General features: G+C 38.8%; 2 pseudogenes; one reads left to right on the top strand and one right to left on the bottom strand.

Annotated features, from left to right (window-relative positions):
• The first annotated feature begins 180 nt into the window (after window positions 1–180).
• Window positions 181–660, top strand: LOC114637769 (annotated as a pseudogene).
• A 7005-nt stretch (window positions 661–7665) lies between these two features.
• On the bottom strand, window positions 7666–8301 carry LOC114637784 (annotated as a pseudogene).
• Between the last annotated feature and the right edge of the window lie 14598 nt (window positions 8302–22899).

Below are 22899 nucleotides of genomic sequence, written 5' to 3'. Positions count from 1 at the left end.
CTTCTAAAATTTTCTGGAATCAGTTTTTTAGCACGAGGCATTTTCTTTGCATCTGGTTAATTTTTGAGAAAAAAAATGTGTAAAAAATATTGAGTTGGTTCCACTACTTCAAGTTGCAGGGATATTCAGTCTGGCCACAGCTGTTGCTTGCAGCCTCTAAAGAGAAGAATTACTACCCTTATGGCTAGGGTTTTGAGCTCAGTATTTCAGAGGGCTCTAGCCAGACTACAGAGTGAAAATTCATGTGGAGTCTCACATTGGTAGAGTTTGAATTTGTCACAAATTTACCAGATCAAGAATTCCAGATAAATTGTTTCAGTCTATACCTCAAGATCATGAAAAATATTGTGGGGACCCCCAGAATCCCCATAAACTGTACATTCTTACAAGAATAAGAAGTACAAAAAGGCGTCTGTACTGAGAAAAGACTATGATCAAGATGCCTGGACTACAGAAGGCACACAGCCCTTAAATTCACAGGAACATCCTGCTGTTGAACATAAAGCTGAAAGAAGTTAAACACATAATATACATCCAGGCCTGAAGCTGCCACAGGGACTTCCCACAGAAGAGAATATGTCCAGCATGGGCCTCAAGAGCACCGGGGAGTTGGTGGTGCAGGGGTATCTGAAACCTGTGGAGCAGGAAGCAAAGTCCTGATGCCACACAGCTTCAGAACACAAATGCACTTATTGCAGAAACTGTTCTCATTAAAGTGTATATTATGCCCACCCTTCACCCAAATCTGAGTGTATACTGAAAAATGTGAACACCAATGAATTTGGCATTCTACAATCCTCAAATCTGTGTCTTACTCAATGAGACCAGTCATGTTTACAACTGACATGTTTACAGAACTCAGTATACTTCTAGAATTAGCATATTTAGTTAAATAAAAACCTGTAGACATGTCCATTCTGTATCACAGATTGGTTTTCAGTCAGCATATAAATATGCAAGGAGCCATCAAAGACTGAGTTTTGAGACCTCTGATCCAATCCCATCCTGACACCTGTACCTCTCTAGGATACAGGTAAGTTATTTGCCTTTTTCAAGCTTTAGCTTTTTCATATACAATTAACTATTTCACTGGCTTAGGATAATTACAATATGAAAATTAATTATGAGTGCCTATCTAGTGTTAGATATGTAGTACTTTTGCTATAACCAAATCCCTCCACCATACCCAAGAATTCTGCCAAGAATAAGGATAACTGTTCAAAAGCTGAAACTCAGAACTGGCTCACAGTCTACTTCTGTCCACTTCAATGCACAGAACAAGCCTCAGCTTGCAGAATCTAACAACTGAGAGTAGCAAGCTTATTTCATGGCTTCTAGTGAGCCAGAAGAGAATGTGGCCTGTATACATTCCTAATGAAATGTAAACACAGTCTTCTTTGGTCTTTGGCTGCAAATCAGAATACTATTGTGGAAATTGAATTCATTTTGTATTTGCTTCAGGATTAAAGAGATTCTTATTTCCCCATCATTGATTTTTCTCTCTCCGTTTTCCTTGTTCCCAGTTTATCCTAGCTCTTAGAATTAGAATGGGAGACTTTGGTTGAACACAACAGCCATTGGAAAGTTGTTGAGAAAAGAAACAAAATTAACCTTCACTGATACAGGAGAGATAAAAGTACTTCTACAGTTATGACATTGAATTAGAAAATTTTCATCAGATTAGACTAGAGAATCTTTGTGACCATATATAAATTATGTATTTTTACTCCCATTAGAATAATGTTATGTCACCTAGCCCCAATGGGGGGCACATATTAGTGGGAAAGATTGAGTTGAAAATTATTTGAGGAAAATCTTAATTTTTAACAAAGACATTGTGTTAAGTGGTTATCATAGCTGCTAATTACATTAATAGAATCTTGTATGAATATATCCTGACCATAGGGAAATGACTCTTCAAAAAACTAAGAAAGATAATTGCTGCCTTATCCTCTCTAATTATTCTGTGTTCTCTGGGATGAAAAAGATTGTAACGGTTAACTTTTGACAACATTGAGGTGGAGAGGATCTAATGGCTAGTCTCAGTTTTCAACTTGATGTCTTTTAGAGTCCCCTGGAAGAAGGGCTTCTTGGAATGCCTGTGGGAAATTTTTCTTGACTGGATTGATGGAGGCAGAAAACCCCTCCCACTATAGAAGGCACTCTTCTCTGAGTTGAGATCCTCGACTATGTATGAGAAAAGTGAGGAAAGTGAGGCTAGGCAATGCACTACCTCTTCTCCCTATGAATACAACACAACCAGGGGCTTCAAGTTCCTGCTGTCTTAACTTATGTACCACCTTTGAACCATGAGCAAGGTATATTTCTTTCCTTAACTATAACTAATCTGGAAAGGAAAGAGGATCTGACTTGATCCATCTTAACCACTTCCAGACTTCCAGAGAAGACAACAGCTTTTATCTTTGTGCAAAATCTTCTTTTCACTAAATTGCATGTACTGTGGGGAAGACTCATTTGTAATGGACCTCCTTTCTAAATTGTTCAAAGACCCTGTGTAGGTGAGGATGGCTGTGGTATAGGTATTTTACACACACACACACACACACACACACACACACACACACACAGAGAGAGAGAGAGAGAGAGAGAGAGAGAGAGAGAGAGAGAGAGAGAGAGACAGGCCTTAGGCTAGAGAAATAATCGTTGCTCTTGAAGAGACCTGGGTTTGGCTCCCAGCACTTGTGTCAGGTGGCTCATAGCATCCTGAAACTCCAGTTCTAGAGATTTGAAGCTCCGTGGCCTCTGTGAGCACCTACACTTACATAGTGCAGATAAACTCATGCAGACATACATGCAATTTAAAAAAAAAACTTTAAAATACTCTAAAATTAGCCTGAGGTACATAGATATGTTTTCAATGAATATGCAAACACTCCATGGTTTTTTGGACATAAGTTTAAAAGAGAAGGTTAAACTTATGTGAAAACTAAAGTTGACCACACATTAGTTCAGTCTGTTCTTGCATGCTTCTAGTCATTTGCAGCATTATAAAGGGATAATGTTACTAGTGCTGATCTAGTAGACAAGTTCAATGAGTTCCATAAACAGCGAGGGAGATTTAACCCCTTTGTGTATTATCATTGTTTGATTGCATATGTATCATTGTGCTTACCCATTAATTTATAATGCTACACATTTAGCATAGTTGAGAGGGAGTATCACTAATGTTCCCTGAATAGGAACTAACAAAGATTTCCTTCTCCCCCCACCCTGCCAAAACCATATGATTAGCTCCTGGCCCTGCTGTTTTCTATTGACCCTTTGAAGAAAGTTCATGCTGAGGGTTTGCTTTTCCAGCAATTGTTCAGTTGTTCGGATGGGTCCTTTTGGGTAGCTGTCCAAGCTCATTAGGCTTGCACATCCAGTTGAGTCAACAGTAGCAAGCTGGTTTATATTAATATAAACAGTATTCAATGTACTACATTATAATTCTATTCTTGTGTCTCTGTATGAATTTCTTTTTAATTTCTCTGTATGCCCATGAAGAAAGCATTGCAGAGGTTTTTAATGAGCAGCTAAATCCTTTTGAGATCACAGCTTTGATTTCTGTGAGTTCTCTGCTTGAAAGCATGGAGGTTAGTGCTTTATGTGTTAATCATATGAGTACAGCTATTCACAGATTAATAAATCTTTCTGACAAAAACATTTCAATCATACGAGCTTTGTTTTCCTTCTTTATACTTACAAGTGTTCTTAATTCAGTGTTGATAATGACTCCTCATCCTTAGTGTGAGGAAGATGCTAAGACATGGGTGGGTATCATGTTTGTCTTTACAGATTATCCAAATTCCATAACTTTTAATGTGAACCAGAGCTACTGATATGTTGGTGTGGTACTGTTGACATTTGTTTCCTTCACACCCATGTTACTTCTGCATTGTTGTGACAAAATCCCTAGAGCTTTGAGTCCGAAATCCTTGGTTGTGTTGAAATGGAGCTTGGGATGCAATGGAGCATCATGGAGATAAGAAGATGCTGCACTCCATTCATAGTGAACAGAAAGCAGAGTGAGGCACAGAGGGGCTACTGCCAGCTATCTTCAAAGCTCCACCCCAACTCAGCTCTTTTAAACAGGCTCCATCCTTCAGTCTCTACCTGCTCTAAACAGACTGTTCAGATTTTGAATCTATCAACAGATTAAGCCATTGTGTAGGTCAGAGCCTTCATGACATAATCTTTCTTGGAAAAGTCCTTAGAGACTCACCCAGACATGTGCTTAATTGATCTACTAAGCATTTTTTCATTCCAATCAAGTTGACAAACAAGACTAACTGCCAAGATGATCTATTTTCTCTTATCCCAATACCAATACCATTTTACCTTCAGCCTCTGAGCTAATGTTGCTAAAACACTTGGCTCAACGTATGTCATAATCATTTGGTTAGAGAAGGTCACATGACAGGATTGGGGCCAGTGGAGTGAATCTTCAGCTCTGTCAGCACTGAGGGAAAGGACTGTTGTTTTCTCACAAACAAGAATAAGGAAAGATGGAGCATGAATAAGAAAAAAAAAGGCATCTCTAGGAACCCATCTCAAGCCCACTGTAGGATACATCAACTCTATCTTTCCTAAGATGGAAAGGCAACAGCTAGACAGGGATAATGTATCAATCACTAGTTTCATTGCTGGGACTAAACTCCTGACAGAACCAATTTAAATGAAGAGGGATTTATTTCATGGTTTGGAGATATTGGCCCTTCATATTGGAGACAGGAATGATGGTGAGACCAACTGGTGGCAATGGCAGTGGGGGTATATGGAAATTTCCTGTTACATATCACTTGGGGGCACCATCGTCCTCAAGGTTCACTATCTTATGATCCACGTATTCTAGCTAGGCCCCACTTCCAGAAGGTTCCATAGCCTCTTCAAACAACTTGTATACAATTATTCAAACATGTGGACCCATGGAAAACTCTTTATATTCAAACCTCAACACATGAATTTGTTTGAATTACTGAGTCTAAAGTCATATTTACCCCGAGAGTTTTATATTATATAAACAATTAGTACTCATTTAGTTTTATTTGCTCAATCTTGGAATAAGGAACAAATAATATGATGACCAAAAGACCAACAGGTTAAGGGTATCTGTGTCATCACCAAGATAGCTGGGAATCCTTCCCTTTTCTTCTAATGTTCCTCAGAACTTCATTCCTTTGGGAGGCCTTTGAAAGTTTATGAAGCTATTATTTTTAAATACATATTTACATCTGTCTGTCTGTCTGTCTGTCTGTCTGTCTGTCTCTGTGTCTATCTATCTGTCTGTCTGTCTGTCTGTCTACTAACCTACCTACCTACCCACCTATCATTTATTTATTTTGGTGTGTGTTTCTGTATATTCATGTATATGTTCCATAGCATGCATGTAGATGTCTGCAGACAACTTGTGGGAATCAAGTTTTATTTTTTTTCATCATATGTGATCTGAAGATTTTAGCCAGATCATCAGGCTTTGCTACATGAGTCTTTACCCAATGAGACATATTTCTGGTCCCATCTACTCTGGTCCCAAGCTACTCTTGGGCTAATTTCCATTGTAACTCAACATAGGCCCAAGCTTGGCTAGACATATTCCTCTGTAGTATACAAGGAATGTAAACAGTCTCAGCATCGGACCATAGACCTTCATTGATGCCTCTTAGCAAACAGAACTGAGAGTCTATGTGATTAGAATCATAACTGGTTATGAATTGGTGACAGGTAGACAGGACAGAGATCTTCAGTAAAACTTTATTAAGTGAATTGTACACTATTAAGTCTCAGGATGTTTGGATATGAGGTACTTTACAAGCAATTTGCCTAGTGTCCAAATCAGAGGCCAACACATTATTTTCAGAGAGTTCGGGTTATCTTCTCAAAAATTGATATGTAAAAGAAGAAATTTAAAAAAATGACAAAAATGGTTGCATAATCAAGAGGTACAATGATGCTAAGAAACATTCTAGATGATATTTGGTTATGCATCTGAGAGACTGAGTTTTTCCTCAGCTAGGAGCACTCATATTATTCTAAGCATGTGAAAAAATTGCTTGTCTTTTCTATCTAATGTATATACAGTTCTTTACATGTGTGTCTCAATGTTAACTTTAAATAGTTGTTAAATGCTATAATAGTAAAATTGCTCATTCATATGTATTGATTTGACCAGGATCATTGCTTTTCTCCCTTTTCAGATCCAAGGCAGTACCACATTGCACTTAGTTACCATGCTTGCTTAGTCTTCTCCCATCCGTCTTTCTTCCTTTTGTACCCTGACCTGGCTCCTTAACCTTGATAGCATTAAAGGCCTACTGCTTAGTTCACAGATTGAGCCTCGTTTAAACTTTCAATTGTCTGAGAATACTGCATTCATTTCACCCAGAAACAGTTACTAGGAAACTCTGAATGTGACTGCTAAAGTATTTGTAATAAGTAAGCGTCAATCTAAGATAAAGAACACTCGAGCCTTCTTCCTTCATTTTTTGGTTGTGTCTAGTTTACAGGTTTTTTTTTTTTTTTTACTACTTAAAAATATTTTTTAAATCTCTCTTAGGACAGTCTCAGTATGCTTTCATGATGGGTGAAACACTAAGATTTGATTGGTCAAAGCTTCTCTCCTATGTAATTTTGAACAGATTAGTTTATCTATTCATGATTCTCCAACTTAAGCCTCTGAGCCTGGGTCTGGCCTTACATATAAAGCATGTTAGGCTTCACTGAAGACCAACACAGAATACACTGTTCATTTGTTTGATTACAGTTACTTTTCTGATGTTATTCAAATGTTCAAATACATCTTAGGTCTCTCCGTTTTTAATGAACAAAGTGTAATGGATATTAATTGAAGCTTCTGATGTAGACATTCTGTCTACCAGTCTATCTTTCCTCTCAACTCATCCATCCTCCACCAACCTGTCCTTTCATCTATCACTCAAGAGCCTGCCACCATTGCATTCTAATTTTTGTTACACTTGTGAGACTGATCAAGTGTGAAGTCCAGGGTTTCTTTTCTGCTTCAGTACACTGTGATTAATATTAATGCTCTCAAGTTGTTCTGTTGTTTGTAATGAATGAAGTGTGTCCTATGTACCTTTGCTCATGCTGTTGCTGCATTTCCCTTTGCTTGTGGTGTAATTTGTGGTATGGTTGTGAGCTGGCACAGAGCCACAACAAATAAGCCATCAGTCTAGAATGTTGTGTAGTGAAACTTCCCCTTTGACATGGGGCACTCGATGGTAAGAAAAATCTAGAAATAAGAGCGGGAATGTGTCTTTTAATTCAATTTTATTATTTTATTTATTTTTTTAATTAAGTCAAATAATTTATTAGCACACAGAACCCTCCAGAAAAATATTGCTTTGTGGTCTGTTGGGGAGTAAAGGCAGTGCATGTACTTGGTGTCTTCAGTGTGCACTTCTAAATCCCAGCCCAGGGGTGTAGCCCTCATTTTCATAGCTGCAGAATATGGTATTGCACCCGGTGGGTGGGGCAGCCCTGCTACTCATTTTCAACACTGAAGCTCAAGTCATTCCATGGTTTTCACTTTAGTAACTCAACAAGTGGTGAGCTCAATGTACCCTCTAACCACAGGAGCAGTGACTAAGGAACCTTAGGTCCCCACGTCCCTGGTGGGCGATGGAGGAAGGGCAGGCCAGGCAGGTATGAGGCACAAACAGTCTTTATTGGGGTCACACCAGGAGTTCATTGGTCTTGAGGACCTCTGTGAACTTGCAGATTTTCTTCTCCACATTCTTTTCTGCTTGTTTCCGTAGCCTCAAGAGCTGCTTCTTCTTCCTATAGTGAATCTTGGCCTTTTCCTTCTGTTTCTCCTCCAGAGTGGCTGTCACCGCCTGGTACTTCCACCCGACCTCATGAGCCAGACGCCCCAGGTAAGCAAACTTTCTGGTAGGCTTCAGCCGCACAACCTTGAGGGCGGCAGGGACCACCATCCGTTTTTTCTTGTCATAGGGTGGAGGGATCCCATCCAACACCTTGAGGCGTTCCAGGGCAGCCTGGCCTCTCGGTCTTGTGGGGCAGCATGCCTCGCACAGTGCGCCAAAAGATACGGCTTGGGGCTCAGAAGTGGTAGGGGCCTCGAGAGGGATTGGTATTCATCTGCTTTCGGAGAAAGGCCAGATACTTTAACTTGTTTCTGTAGAAATTTCCAGAAATGTTGATGCCCTCACAACGTACAACCACCACCTTCCGGCCCAGCAATACCTGCTTGGCCGCAATGGCCGCCAGGCGGCCCAGAAGATGGCCTCGGCCATCCAATACTAGAACCTGTCCCTCCGCCATCTTCGGTAGCCGCCTGGGCTTAATTAAATTTTAAATGTGTCTGTCATCCCGGGTATGCAGAACTTAGGATGTGGCATCCCTTAGCTCCTCAAATCACGTATAAAACCTTTTCCACAAGGGCTAAAGACTTAATAATGAATAATGAATGGGAGCTTATTGATATGGACAGATTTCCAGGGTAGATAACCTTCCCAGTCAGAACCAGTAAACCACACAATGCCTGCATCAGATCATTGCCAAATGCAAAGAACACTTTCAGTTCATACTCAATCTCTAGACATACCAATACCATCGAAGCAAATAAATGTTAGATTCTAGCACTGATGTGAAAGTTTGGCATTTTCTACTCAACCACAATGCAGTTCCAATCCATTCCTTCTTCACCTTCCTGTGTCCTCCTGCTCCATGAGCCTTATGCCATCCAGCAACACTCATCACCCCCTCTGTTTTGTTCCAAGAATGTGCTTCTCAGCTTCTGGGACTGCAGGCATGGCTGCCATACCTACTTCATCAAAACTGTCTGGATGTGAAATAAGGACATTCACCCCTTGGCTTTTCCTTTGCAGGTGTACTATTATGTCTTTATCTATGTTTACTATCAACTCCTATGACACTTTATCAATCTTACCTCCTCTCAGCTGATGGACCAATTTCTGTTGTGGTGCAGACACTGTAGAAACCATGAGCAGGAATATTCCCGACTCTAGCAGCAAAGGGATTGTCTTGTCTCAGCCTTATCCCCCATCTTTTGTCCCTTCTATCAAAGATATAGCCTGTTCTACCTGTTCTTTGAATCTCTTCCCCCCCTTCCTTTCTACCTCTTCTTGTTTTTTGGATTACTTGAGACTCCTCTCCCCAAACTTTTTTTCTCTGTTTTGTAATGGCTCCTTCTTCCCCACGTTTGGGGGCTACTATGTCCCAGCCTGTTCGGGTCAGTCAACAGGGTCTAGTAAGAGAGAGAGTGGGGATGGAGGGACAAGAGATGAGAAGAATGGAGACAAGACAGAGAGTCTGTTCAAGTCCCCTCTTTATTGAAAGAAAATCCTGGGTATTTATATGCTTTACCACGTGCCTTGCCCTCATGGACACGCAGGGGAACACAGCTGAAGGCACTGTGCCATGTGCCTTGCAGCGTGGATACCACGTGCGTCTTGCAGCTCGGGGCACTAAACAACAAAACAAGATATGTGAGAAAAACAAGATGTTTATCAGAGTGTGCTCAGCTGTTGTAGTCTTTTGAAAAGAAGTCTCTAGTCAGGGTATATGGCCTGAGATGGCTGCAAAGATGATTACCACTTTCAGCTAGGAGTCAGCTTCCAACACTTTTTCTTGCTGTCCTCTTAACCTGGGCAAGTAAAGCCAACTCTCCCCAACCTGAAACCCTGGGTATCTTCATTACATGCATTCTCTGTATTGGCCCATTAAGAGACACATGTTTTAAGGATCATCGACTCAACTGTCATCTGCATTGTAGGCTATTACAGTTCAGCCTCTCATATTCTAGCCTACCATATCTTTCTTCCCAAAGTGGCCAGTCCTGCCAAGGATCTTACTCCTGTGACAATTTATCTTCATCTTAGTTGATCACCCTTGTTGACCACTTTCTCCTCTGTAAAATCCTTTTATTTTATATCAATGACACTATTTCTTTTTCTACAGCCATTCTGCCATTAATCCTTTTTACTTTTCAGTGTTCTGATCATGTTTCATTTCATACTTTTTTGATGGGAATTTGTTTTCTTCTAAGTTTCCAACTACTCTCCCTGAAATTTGAAAGCTTATACTTAAAACCCAAATTATCTTACATGAGTCTCAGCCACAGATGGCTAACCGTTTATCAGTCTTTGTGTGTTCCATAGGTAATCCCCAACTCATGCATTCAAATTAAACTATGCATCTGCTGCCTAGGCATCACCTCATCTCTCCAATCTTGTCTTGTTGAATGATGCCATGATATATGGAGCTTAAAGTAGAAACTGCTCATTTTACTTCTCCTTTGCTGTTGTGCCTTTACTTGGTATTGGTATTTGATTAATACTGGTTTTGTAGAAGTTGGAAGTGCTTCTGTTTGTTTCTTTGAAAAGATAAATTGAGAAGTATTAGTTGTAGTTCTTTGAAAGTCTGGTAGAATTCTCCTATGAATCCATCTTGTCCTGGGCTTTTTTACTTGGTAGATTTTTTTTTTAATAACTGTTTTATAACTATTTCAATGTCTGGTTGTTTAGATTGTTGACCTTTTCTTTGTTTAACTTTGGTGGTTTAGTTAAATATAAAAACTCACCAATTTCTTTTATATATTTCTTTAAACTAATGGGGCATAGGTTTTCTTGTTGTTGTTTTTTGTTTTTGTTTGTTGAGATTATAATATGGCTACAACATTTCTCCCTTTGCTTCTCTCCCTCTGTTCCCTGTCCATCTCTGATTCTGTTAATTTGGGACTTCTGTTTCTTTTTGGAGAGTTGGGGTAAAAGTCTGTTGATCTTGTTTTTCTTCTTAAAGAACTAGTTCTAACATTCCTTGACTCTTTGTACTATTTCCATTGTTTCTATTTCATTAATTTCTACAATAACTCTCAAGGCCTTGTATTTGTACTCCTGTGCCCCAAACCTTCTTTTTCTAAGCACAATTGTGATTTTACTGGTATTCTATACCTCTGCTGTGTCCTCCTCTAACTTTCCACATGCTGTTTGGATGAGATTTCCAATGAGATCCAATGCAAATGAGAAGCAATCCTTCTCTTCAGTTGTTCCAGTTTCTTCAGGCTAAACCACAAAGTCCCAATGTGATTTCATAAGCCCCACCAGAGCCCAGGTTACTAGTGAGGTTTCATCTGTTGTCTTCTTAGTTCTTCTAAACTTGTATTTTCTCCTACCTCAAGAAATACTACTTTGTTGGTATATTTTATTTTTAGCTATTTTATTGGGTTCTTATATCTCTCACAGTTCCAACCCTTATTTCAAATTAATCCCTTCCAATGCCCCAACATTAGGTAGGAGAGAAAGAAGATTAGAGGGAAAAGGGGTCATAGAACTCTTTAGACGACTTCCTCCTGATTAGAAGTATCAGGTTCCTTTGGGCAAGTCGAGTATTTGTTGTCAGAATATCCAAAAATCCAGCAATAGTAAACTAAAAGTCTAGCAAATGCAATAGCAGGAACCACTATCAGCAGCAGGGGCCAGAAGCCGCAGGGGGAGCAGCCACTGTCACAGGCCCTCTCAGGGCTCTCCCATTTATATCCTCTCCAGAGTGCCCAGAATTAAACTATCTGCAATTGGCAAAAATCAGACCCCTCCGAGTGCGCGAGGCAAATCATAATCACCTGAGGTGAAGCAGCCACTTATCCTGTACTTGAGATTAAAACAAAAACATATTTACATAACTGGGTTTTTTAAGAAATCAAAATTCTTATTAGACTACTTCATTTATTTTTGCATAGAAAATTGTCCATCCTTCAACTTCTTACAATTTTCTCAAATCATTTGTCTCATGTCTGCCTCCCTTGGCCACCTTCTTGGCCAAATCAAGATAATAGGTGGCTCTTTTATAAGCATGTATCTTTTATCCTGTTAAAATCCTCAGCAGCCCAAATGCTATATTCATTTGACTGTCTACTTAAAATGCATTACTGAATGTATGAATCCATACTTGGATTTTAAAGAGATAGACAAATCCTATCTCTTCTACCATTCATTTTAATATTTTCTAAGAAAAAAAAAGAGTTTACCAGAATTTATTCTAGAATATAATTTGGATCATATTTCTTATGGAAACATATTCTTACAAATGTGAATAGGATTCTCAGACAGTCAATAGCCAATTAATTAATAAAATATCCTAAATTCATTTATGATTCTTGAAGTTTTTCCATGTATTATTACCACCCTCTAGAATCTCATTTTTCTTCCCTGGTTCTTTCTGCTATAGTTCTCATTTCTTTCCTCTGTAGCATCACACAGTGTGTCACTCAGAGATCTATGAATTTGTTTGGGACCTCTTTGCAAACATTACTTGATCTGAGGTAAATTGTAGTTATTTTTGTTGTTGTTGTTATTTTTTGAGAAAGAACTTTTCTGTGAAGCCAGAGATGTCTGGGAACTTGTTTGGTAGACTAGACTTTACTCCAACTCAGAGATTCACCTACCTTTGCCTCCCAAGTGCTGGAATTAGAGGCATGTTCCACCACCACCCAGCTCTTAAATTATAGTTCTTAACAAGAATGTGGTTTTACTGAATAGATAATGGGTATAAACTGGCTAAATCTGCTTCAACTGGCAGTTCTTTTGTTTATGGGGATATGTAATGGATAGAGGTGACTTCCATGGTGCTTAAAACCCACTGCAAGTTAATTAAATGGAACAGAAAATTTTCATGCACATTTTCTATAGATTGTTGATAAGTAGTCTGTAGCCACAAGGGATAAAAATAGTAATGGCTGTGTCAATGGGCCAAATTAGCAGTATATATGTACAAATGCTGGTTGACTGTTGAAGTTCACAAAATACACAGGCTTACCTTTTATGATTAAACTGCATCATGCTGAGGGTATGACTGGGTTACCAATATCAAAGAAAAATACGCTGTGAAACAAAGCAACTTCTGACTTGATGTTGTGACTCCTTGGTGAGAATCATCCAATTAAAAATTCCCCAAAGTGAAGTTCAAGCTTGTACCTGAGTTAATATTCAAATTTCAAACAGATCTTGGACCTAGCCCAATGGTACACTTTGCTCTTGAATTAGCCAAAGTATCCAGACTCATGCTGTTTGCTTCTGTGTCCTTCAACTGTTATGTTACCTGATGCTTGCCTTGAAACAAAGGCACTCTCAGGAGCTTGAAGGTATCAAGGTTATCTGTCTGTTTCTTCCTGTTGGTTTTTGGCAGTCAGTAGGTATGCCGCAGTGGCCCTCAGTGAGTGTCCTGACATAGAAGTAAGGACTTGGCTGAAGCTGGTCAAACATGAAGGTTTTTCATATTAACGAGTCATGTCCTCACAGCTTTTTGTTTCTCCACTCATTAAATCTAATCAATAAGAAAACAGTTGCAGAACACAGTTTTGATGTAATTTAACACAGGTAGCTCCTTCTGACTCCTTGTCCATCTCACACATAACTGTGGCTTGTCCTATGATGTCATTCCTAGTTTTAGGCAGGATCACTCTTGTCTTTGAACCTATTGCTGTAACAAAATGAAATGTGTTATTTAAAGTAAGCAGAAATTTATTTCCTGACATTTTGGAGGCTAGCAAATCCAAGATCAAGGTATCAGCAACTTTGACATCTGGTATGGTTCCAAATATCCTCTGTCAGTGTGGAATTTTGTTGTGACAGCCTCTGAAGGGGAGAGGTTTTGTGTCCTATATGACAGAATAAATACCAGAGCAAACAATTCTAAGTGGTCTGTGGCTCTTTAATGAGGCCCCTATTCTTCTCCTGAGAGTGGGATCTTCATGACTTAAGAAATCCTAACAGTCTCACTTCTTATGATGGGGGGATTAAGTTTTAGTACACATTAAAGAGAAGACATAAAATATTCAAATTATAGAATACTAAGGTCTAATAGAAAGTTAACATAAGATGTGCCCTATGCATCTTAAATTCACAGTAATGTTAAAAAGGTAAAAGAATAAGTTTACTAACATCTGTCATTTAATGCACTCAAAATGTCATCTCAACAAATAACCAATATACAATTAAAGAGTATTAGTGAAGTGATTTATTTATTTTAACTAAGCCTCTGTAATGCATGTTTCAATTAAGACTAGCCACATTCTAAAACATCAATAGGCTTATGTAGCTATTGGTTACAGGATTAGGCAGTGAAGATTTAGACAGATATAAATATATTCTATTTTCAAAAGAGTTTACATTGGAAATGATTTTTCCACATTCTTCTTGCATCCCTACCGAGTGTTTGCTAGTGCTCATAAAATTCTCTTAAATGTAGTCTAAATTTCCTGTCATCATTTGCCTGTATATTCTCATGTGATTGCATCATAAATATTAGTACATGTTTACATTTTGCTAAATTTTATCCTATATGTTGGAGGAGAGTAGTGAACAGTACTGTGAAAATAGCTGTTTTCAGAATGTGTACCTTGTGATTTAGAGACAAATGCTGTACATATGAGCACATTTGATCTGCCATTATAACATGAGTTAAGATGAAAGTGTTCAGAGCTATGAGGATGAGAGGAGGTACTTTTAGTCTGATGGTACTGAGATGCTCTTTCAGTGAAGCAACCTTTGATCTAAAACCAGAATGATTCCTAAAAGGGGTTTGTTGGCATCTTTGAGGAATAAGAGCTCACTGTGGTTCTTGTGTAAAGAAATAAGAGTCATTCAAAATGAGCTGGAGAGTTTGTTGAGACCAATACATATATGATCTTCCTAAGAGCAAAGGGAAGCTACTATAGACTTTTGATAAATAGAGGGCATTACTAGGTATACATAGTAGACTATCAATACTGTGTAGCATAGAGTGAACCAGAACGAAGAAAAGCTGACTGTGAAAAGACCTTTCTGGGAACTATTTTGTAATTTAACAAGATAGGCAGTGACTACCAAGTGCCCCAAGTTGATGACTTTGAGACTTACTTAGCAGATAAAATGCAATAGGTCTGGTAGACCAGATGTAGAAGAGAACAGAACAGAGCGTGAGTGAGCAGTGCCACTCCAACTTTAAAAAAATGGAGGTGGGCATATAAAATAATTCTTTTAGTTCTCCTGTGGCATCCTGGAAATGTGACTGTAAAGTATATATTAGCTAAGATAGAAATCACAGGGTCACTTTGTCTTCAGTTTTGTTTTGTTATTAACTTAGAAATTTAAGTGTCTGTCTCTAACAGTAAGACAACAGAGAAAACCTGACACTAACTTTCTGTCCACATCTCATATTCTACCTGTCCAATAATCAAGGGCAAATCATTTAACAATATTACTGCTTCCAGTACTGCTGTTTTCCTTATAAATGACACCGTTCTTGCATTGACACACAATATCATGGCTATAATGCTGTCAGGATTAGAAGTTGATGGCAGTCTTTTCAGAGGAAGGCTAAAGGGAAACTGTAAAAGAAATAATTTGTCTGATCCTCCAGTTTCTTAAATCAATTAGAAAATAACAACAATAAAGCTTTTATTTTTCATAAGCGGTTTGGAGAGATTGGCAATCATTCTGAGCTAATCATTTTTAAATTGTATTTTGCATTGCTATCCCTTTTAGTCTTAGCTATTAACTTCCTATTCAAATTCAAATGAACTTGAAAAATCCAAATTGCCAGATAATTCAACGTAGTTGACACTGACACTCATATTCATTCATTTATTCATTCATTCGTGGGATAATTATTGAGTGTCTAGATGCTTAGCCACATAGGCAGACCTCCAGGAGTTCACAATATAGTGGCAAAAGCATAAATGAATAAACATGGACCACAATGCCCATAGTGATAAGTGCCATTAAAAGCACAAAAATGATAATAAGCAGTAGAGTAAGAGGAGCTGTCTTAGATCATGATGAGGAAGGCTCTTCCATTTCAGTAAGGATGGATTTTTTTTTTAATTCAGACAGAATCTTACTATACTGGCTGCATTACCCTGAAACTCATTATTCTTCTGCCTTCATATTCTCAGTGCTTGGATTATAGTTGTGTACAAGTGTGCCTGGCTATGACGTGAAAGATATAAAGGTTGAGGATGGGAGGTATCTGGGAGAAGAAAGCCTTTGGGGCACAGAAAAAAAAGGTGCAAAAAATTTTGCAGTGATTATGTGTATCTTTGAGATATAGTAAGGTTGATAGGACAGCTGAATTAGCAAAGAAAGTACAATGGAAGAAATGAGACAGAGAAGGTAACAAAGAACCACTGTATTGTAAGAGGGAGATTAGAATTAGAAATGTGGGTGAGGGGAGGAGGATGGTATTCACTCTTTTGGCCAGGTCTAGGGAGAGAAAAATTCTTAATTTCTCTATTCTTTTACTGTAGAAGTTAAGATTATATAAAAACATTGAAAACAAAAGACAGAAAATATGCAGATGTAGATTTCAATGTGAGCTTGGCTGTCAGCACCATAGCAAATTCTTTTTGAGAGGTGTGTCCCCTGGCCACCAAAGCCTCAACTTGCTCTCTGTCACATCTTGGGATCTCTGCTGCACAGTTGCACCGTGGTCTATCTGAAGGGTACGTTATAATTTGGAATTTTATTCTAAGAATTAGGGGAGCCACTATAGGATTCTGAACAAGGGAGAAAGTTGCGTCTAGATGCATAGAATATGAGAAAGGAGAATCAGGCATGATGTCTGGGGTTTAGTCTGGAGTAGCTGAATGTAGAGTGCTATCATGCACAGGGATGGAGATCAGAGGGGATTTAGAGGAGAACAGGAACTGTCTCATTACATAGAACATTAGACTTGAAAAGTCCAGCAACGAGGGAAAATATATACACAACTTTGTAGTTTGGGGGATAGCTGATGGCTGAGCAAATACATGTGAAACCGAAACCTAGAATTTAAAGTAATTGTTGAAAATGTCCTGTGCATGGATTCTAGGACTTTCCCCCTTTCCAGCTGTAAATTTGAACATTTTTAGGAATTTCACATCCTTTGTGACTCCTGTTTTTAACTTGCTGTGATTATAACACACCCTAGGTACCTCTGGTGCCATCCTGTAATCTCACTTATCAAAACAGAATAGAGGAAGTGAGAGAAAGGGGTATTAGCAGTCCCTTGAGCTAAAACTTGAAAGCCACCAAAATCTTATATAGGAGCAAGACATCTAATTGTAACTCCCTCTTGAGGAATCCGCACCCTATATGATAATTTTTTTCTACTGAACACCTCTCTTTTCTCCCAACCCTCGTGCATAAAGACTGTATTAAAATATCTTTAATAAAACCTCCAATTCTGCTTTATACTGGCTAATCCTGAAAGTCTTTTCTGCATGGAAGCCATGAATCTTGGGTCTTGGGGTCCTTGAAAGATTAAGGAGGTTCCTGGGCTGCTGAGGATGACAGTGAGAAATGTAGTCATTGCTCCTTTACTCCTGTAGTTATTGCTCTAGAGAATAAAAGGAATGGAAGTAAAAATGGCTGTCCAATCAACATCGGCATTACACATCCCCGCTTGAGGGAAGGGTGACTACACAAACTATTGAAATTCTGTTACATGGGAGACTGACTTTTTTCCTGTTATTTATTTAATAATTCAACTGTGAGCATTTAGCAAAAAGTTGCATTAGTCAAAGTTGCATCAAGACCAAAGACTGGGTTTGTGCCCTAATTGAGCTTATAACCTGGCATAAAATAGAGTATAAGGAATTTAAATAGACATTTTTATAACTACAAAAGCAAGCACTTTACAATGGTGGCTTAAAGTGGAGCTAAGGTGCATAGTGCCAGTGACCTTATGATAGGAGGCTGACACCTTTGGTCTGGTGGCCAAAAAAAGGCTTTCAGATGATGGTACAATTGTTTGTAAGCTGTTATTTGGATGTATTAATCAGATCTTCCACATGAAGAAGACCCAGGAAGTTGACCCAGGAAGAAGAAACACATATTCACAAAAGGCCTGTGGTAGAAGGGAGTAGAGTATGTATTTGTATGTATGAAGGACTCCTGTGTCACAACCCTGGGCCTGAGGAAGAGAATTGTGCAGGATGGAGATGGAGAGTCCTGTGGGAATTATGTCATGGTTTAACTGTGGTATCTAAGTACAGTAGTGCACCTTCAACTTTTCCCATTTGTTTATGTGTTGTTTTGTCTTGTACATAGAAACCTGAATGAACTGACATTAAATATCTTGCACATTATAGTTGGGTTTGGTATAGTTGTGTGAGTCAATATACATTTTACAAGATAGGACTTCTGCTTTAATTCTCTGTTTCTCCAGAACATCCTAGATCACCATAGAGCTGCTTTTTGATTCATCATTGCTAACGAAGTTATAACCATGGTTAAGTTTCTATCCAGTGCTTATCTTTTCTGTTAGTTACTTTTTCCTTTTCTTATGGCTGCTACCAGTATGTCACGATAAGCAAAGTAAGGGAGGATGGATAAATTATGGCTTATTGAGAGGATTCATTTCATCATGGCAAAGAAGACATAGGGGCTGCATGGTGGGTTTGTGAGGTTACCTGCTAACTTCTCTATAGCTGACTAGAAAGCAGAGACCTCTCACCACAATTTGGGCAGCTACAACTTTCTAGGACCAACCCTACATATCCACATAGGCCAGTTAGTTTCCATGTCCAAAAAGATGCACAACCTTTAGAAAAAGCTCTGTGAGCTAGGCCAAGTGTTCAAGTATATGAGCCTGCAGGGAACATTTTAAATTCAAGTCATAACACATTTCTTCTTGTAAGTCAGCTCTGCTCACAGCAGAACCACAGAGCTTGTGGAACTACTATTCCCTTTCTTCCTTTATTTTCAGTCACAAATGTAAACATTTAGTTGATCAGCATGATTAGCAGAGCAGGGTTGAACCAGTTTTAAGAATGCTCTTAATGAAGTCTCTGTTCTCGGTTTTCAAATTTGATGCACACTATAGGGTAGGAGAGAGATTTGTAATGAAACAACCTCAGAAATATTCACAAAGCTGTATGTTTTCCCTTGACATTACAGCAAGGGGTAAGAAATACCAATCAATAGCTGGACCAGGGACCAGGGACCACTCTGTAAGGGGTAATATCTACAGGTCTCATGGAGTTTGTTAATGAAATCAAATTTATTTTCTGGGATTTCAGTCTTCCTATAGCATTGTAAGCATATGCTCTTGATGCAAGAACATTGTTGGAACTCTTGAGTAGTTTCTTAGTTCTTATTTCTAATGTTTTTCAATAGTCTGTGGCTTGCAGTTGCATATCCTTAGTCATACATTTTGAAGAAAGATTTATTTTTTTACTCATTGTGCCTAAATTCATCATTCTTTTTTCTTATTGTTGAGATTTTTGTGATTTACTTGCAAAATCTGTTCTGATCAGAAAAACACCAACTATCCATCTGTCTTAGATAAGGTTTTATTGTTGTGAAGAGACACCATGACCATGGCAATTCTTATAAGACAAGCAATTAACTGAGGCTGGCTTATAGTTCAGAGGTTTTATCTATTATGTCATGACAAGAGGCATGGCAGCATTCAGGCAGACGTGACGCTGGAGAAGGAGCTACATCTTGATCCACAGGCAACACACATATATCATACTAGGCCTATCTTGAGTATATGAGACCTCGAAGCCTAACTCCATAGTGACATACTTCCTCCAACAAGTCCATACCGACTCCAACAGGGCCATACTTCCTGGTAGTGTCACTACCTGTGGGCCAAGCATTCGAATACATACGTCTATGGGGCCATTCCTATTCAAACCACCATATCTTCCAATTTTTTAAAACAAGTTTTATGGATTGGACTCTTAAATTTGCATGATCCATTTTGAGTTTGATTTTGTGTGTGGTGAAAAACTGAGGTTTAAGTTTGTCTTGTGTTCTATGTGGATATCCAGTTATAGCTTTGCTTGTTAAAAACAGAGCCCTGTAATTTGATCATTGAGTTATCTAGACATCTTTATTAAAAACTACTTAAAGAAAACAAAGAAATACAATGGGCTCGACTTAGATTCTTGTATTCTTAAGAGTGTGTCTATAGGAGGGATATGTTGGTGGTGGGGCACATGGACATGTGTATATAAGATGTGGAGGCTCCTAGACAACACAAGTGTGTAGCCAGGCTGACTCACTAGTGGCTCAGGGGATTCCCTGTCTCTGTCCCTGTTGTTGGAGTTTTTGTTTTGTTTTTATGGGTTCTGGTGATCAAACTCAGGCACCCATGCTTGTATGTTGAGCACTTTATAGATTGAATGAGTTCTTCAGCCTTTTATTTGGATTGTTAATATTGGCAAAAGTTAAATGCATATGGTATCACAGTGCCTTCTAATATGTACTTTTATGCTAGCAGATTAGTGCAGCTCTCAGCCCCCATCTGAAACCTTCTTTTTGCAGTGGATGGCAGCTAGAGCAGAGATCCACAGGAGTACAGATAACAACTATCACAGTAATATAGATCACACTTCCTATCCCAAAGGCTCAGAGATCCTCATGGAAGAAGGGATGGAAAGATGATAAGAGCTAGAGGTTAGAAAGGACTACTGAGAAACAGCATCTTCTGGATATGACAGGGTCACTGCAGTCATGAATTCATGGTGATTGCAGTTGTTGTAGAAGATTAAGCCTGAGGCTATAACCTCTTGATTCTACTTCATTGGAGAAAAGGGCCTTGGCACCGTCTTAATGGAAATGCTTGTGTATAACCTGGTCTAATCATGGAAAGTTAATGGAAGAAAAACTCAACAGGTTATGAGCAGTACTAAATCCTGTCTACCCCACATTTGATTACAATAGAGATTATCTGACCCAACTCCACTCAGAAGATCTACCAGCTCAACTACCTCCAAGTTCACTGATGCTAAAGCAAACCAAAGCTTGGGACTGGGAGTGGCCCTCCTATACCTCAAGGACTTTTTAAGTTCTGGAGACATTTACTTACCATAGGTCAGCCGTACTTCCTTCCCAAACTTGGTACTATCAGCTGTAATTATTTCAACTATAATATATAGGTACATGTCATGAAAACTGATGGGATGTGGTTATGAGAAGAGTCATCTGTGCTATAAAATCTAACTGGGACATCCTGGAAGAATCAATAGAAAGGGGCTTCTAGGAGACATAAAAATATTAAGAAAAAAGATACATTTAGAAGAACTCTATGCTCATTGTTTTGCAAGTAATTTTACTTTATCTTATAGTAATAGATCTCTTTATAGCTACAATTCGATTTATGTAAGTTGATAGCAGAGCTCTAATTAGTAGTTCTTTATTCAAAGAGAAATACATGTTCCTATAATAAAAGAAAATAATGCATAGTAATAAGCTTTCAGTAAACATTTAAAATACACTAAAAGAATCATCATATTTGGCCAATTTTAGTATTCAGCTGCGTTATCACTCTTAAGGCACATTCATGTGCATGCTTAAGAATAATTTCAAAATAACTTGGAGATACAACAATTTATTCCCCAAATACTTCAGTCTATATCAACGAAGAATAAATATATTTTCCTATATTAACATAATATCTTTATCATAGCAAGAAGATCTACAGTAAGTCAAAGATAAAATGGAATATATTATCCTTATTGCCATATTTCTAGTAGCCTCCTCAGTCCTTTAATGTATTTTTATTATTCTTTGTGAATTTCACTTATGTATAAAATGCCTTTTGATATATCTACTCCTTATTCCCCAACTCCAACTCCTCTCAGAATCATCTCCCTCTTAACCTCATGTTATCTTTTTAAAATTCACTGTATTCCAGGTAGCACTTCTTATGTGTCCATAGGTGTAGGCCATCCAGTGGGGCATAGGCAATTCAGCATGGACCACATCCTTGAGAGAAATTCCCTTGCAGCCAATAGCTCCTCTGCTAGGGCAGGGCTTGAGGAAGTGGCTTCCCCGTCCATTCTTGAATTAAGAGCTGAGGTCGATTGTAAATGGCAACATTTGTTGATTTTCTTTCTCCACTCGCCTTGCCAAGAGAAGAAAAGTGATCGTCTCGTGCACTATGAGTGTCCCACAGAAGGGGCTGTCTCTTCCTCTTGTTGGCAGCGGGATCTGATTTCTGTCTCTCTTCATTGAACTTACTGCTCAGCTCTTCCAAGAGGCAATGAAAAGAACTGCTGAGGGAGACTTACGGCCTTATTTGTAAGAATCAGACCTTTCCTTCTCCAGAGTGTACTGTTCCTCAACACTGCTCTTCCCTTGGGGGCACCATTCAGGTTTGGCTTTTCCAGGCGAGTAAAAAGCCCTAATTGGTTCACTTTCAATCAATTTTGAAACCTCAGAGACCAAAATTGTCTTTTCAGATCCACTCAGACACCAGACAGGCATGGAAAGGCAATTGCTGTGTATCTAAGTGCAGCCAGCACACTCTAAGCCCATCTCTTGTTCTATATCCTATAGGGAGGTCAAACACTGATGCTACCACACAAGTAAATATAAAAATGTGTCACAACACACCTTGGAGTGCATGAGCAATGTTGTGTTGAAACAATTTCCACAGTTGTTCTAAGAGACAGGTGTTATTATTCATTGCCAAGTTTACCTCTTATATAAGGAGGATGCAGACCACTTCAACTGCCATATCTGGATGTAACTGTGGAACTTGCATTTTGACCAATGAGCTGTAATGTGTGAAGATGCTGAGGGAATAGCACGGTGATGAGAGCAGCACCTAGCAGATTTCTGAACTCCAGTACCCACAAGAGAAGCAAGACAAAACTGAAAACTTACCAGCAGTCAGCCTGCTGGTAATCCCCAGGAGGTTGACATGGACGGAGGTGGTCCTGGGTCAAACTTTCTGGCTAGACTATCTGAATTAACTGCCCTGCCTGTGTAAGTAAAATAGAGAGTGATAAAGGAATGCACATACCAGCAGCTTCCACATGTTCACTGATACATGTACTCACCCACTTGTGAATACACACTCACATGAGACAGAGAGAAACCAGGGGAGACAGAGAGAGAGAGAGAGAGAGAGAGAGAGAGAGAGAGA

Source organism: Grammomys surdaster, unplaced genomic scaffold (assembly GCF_004785775.1).
Source record: "Grammomys surdaster isolate TR1022 unplaced genomic scaffold, NIH_TR_1.0 125428, whole genome shotgun sequence".
NCBI classification, from domain to species: domain Eukaryota; kingdom Metazoa; phylum Chordata; class Mammalia; order Rodentia; family Muridae; genus Grammomys; species Grammomys surdaster.
This window is presented reverse-complemented; position numbering and strand designations above follow the sequence as displayed.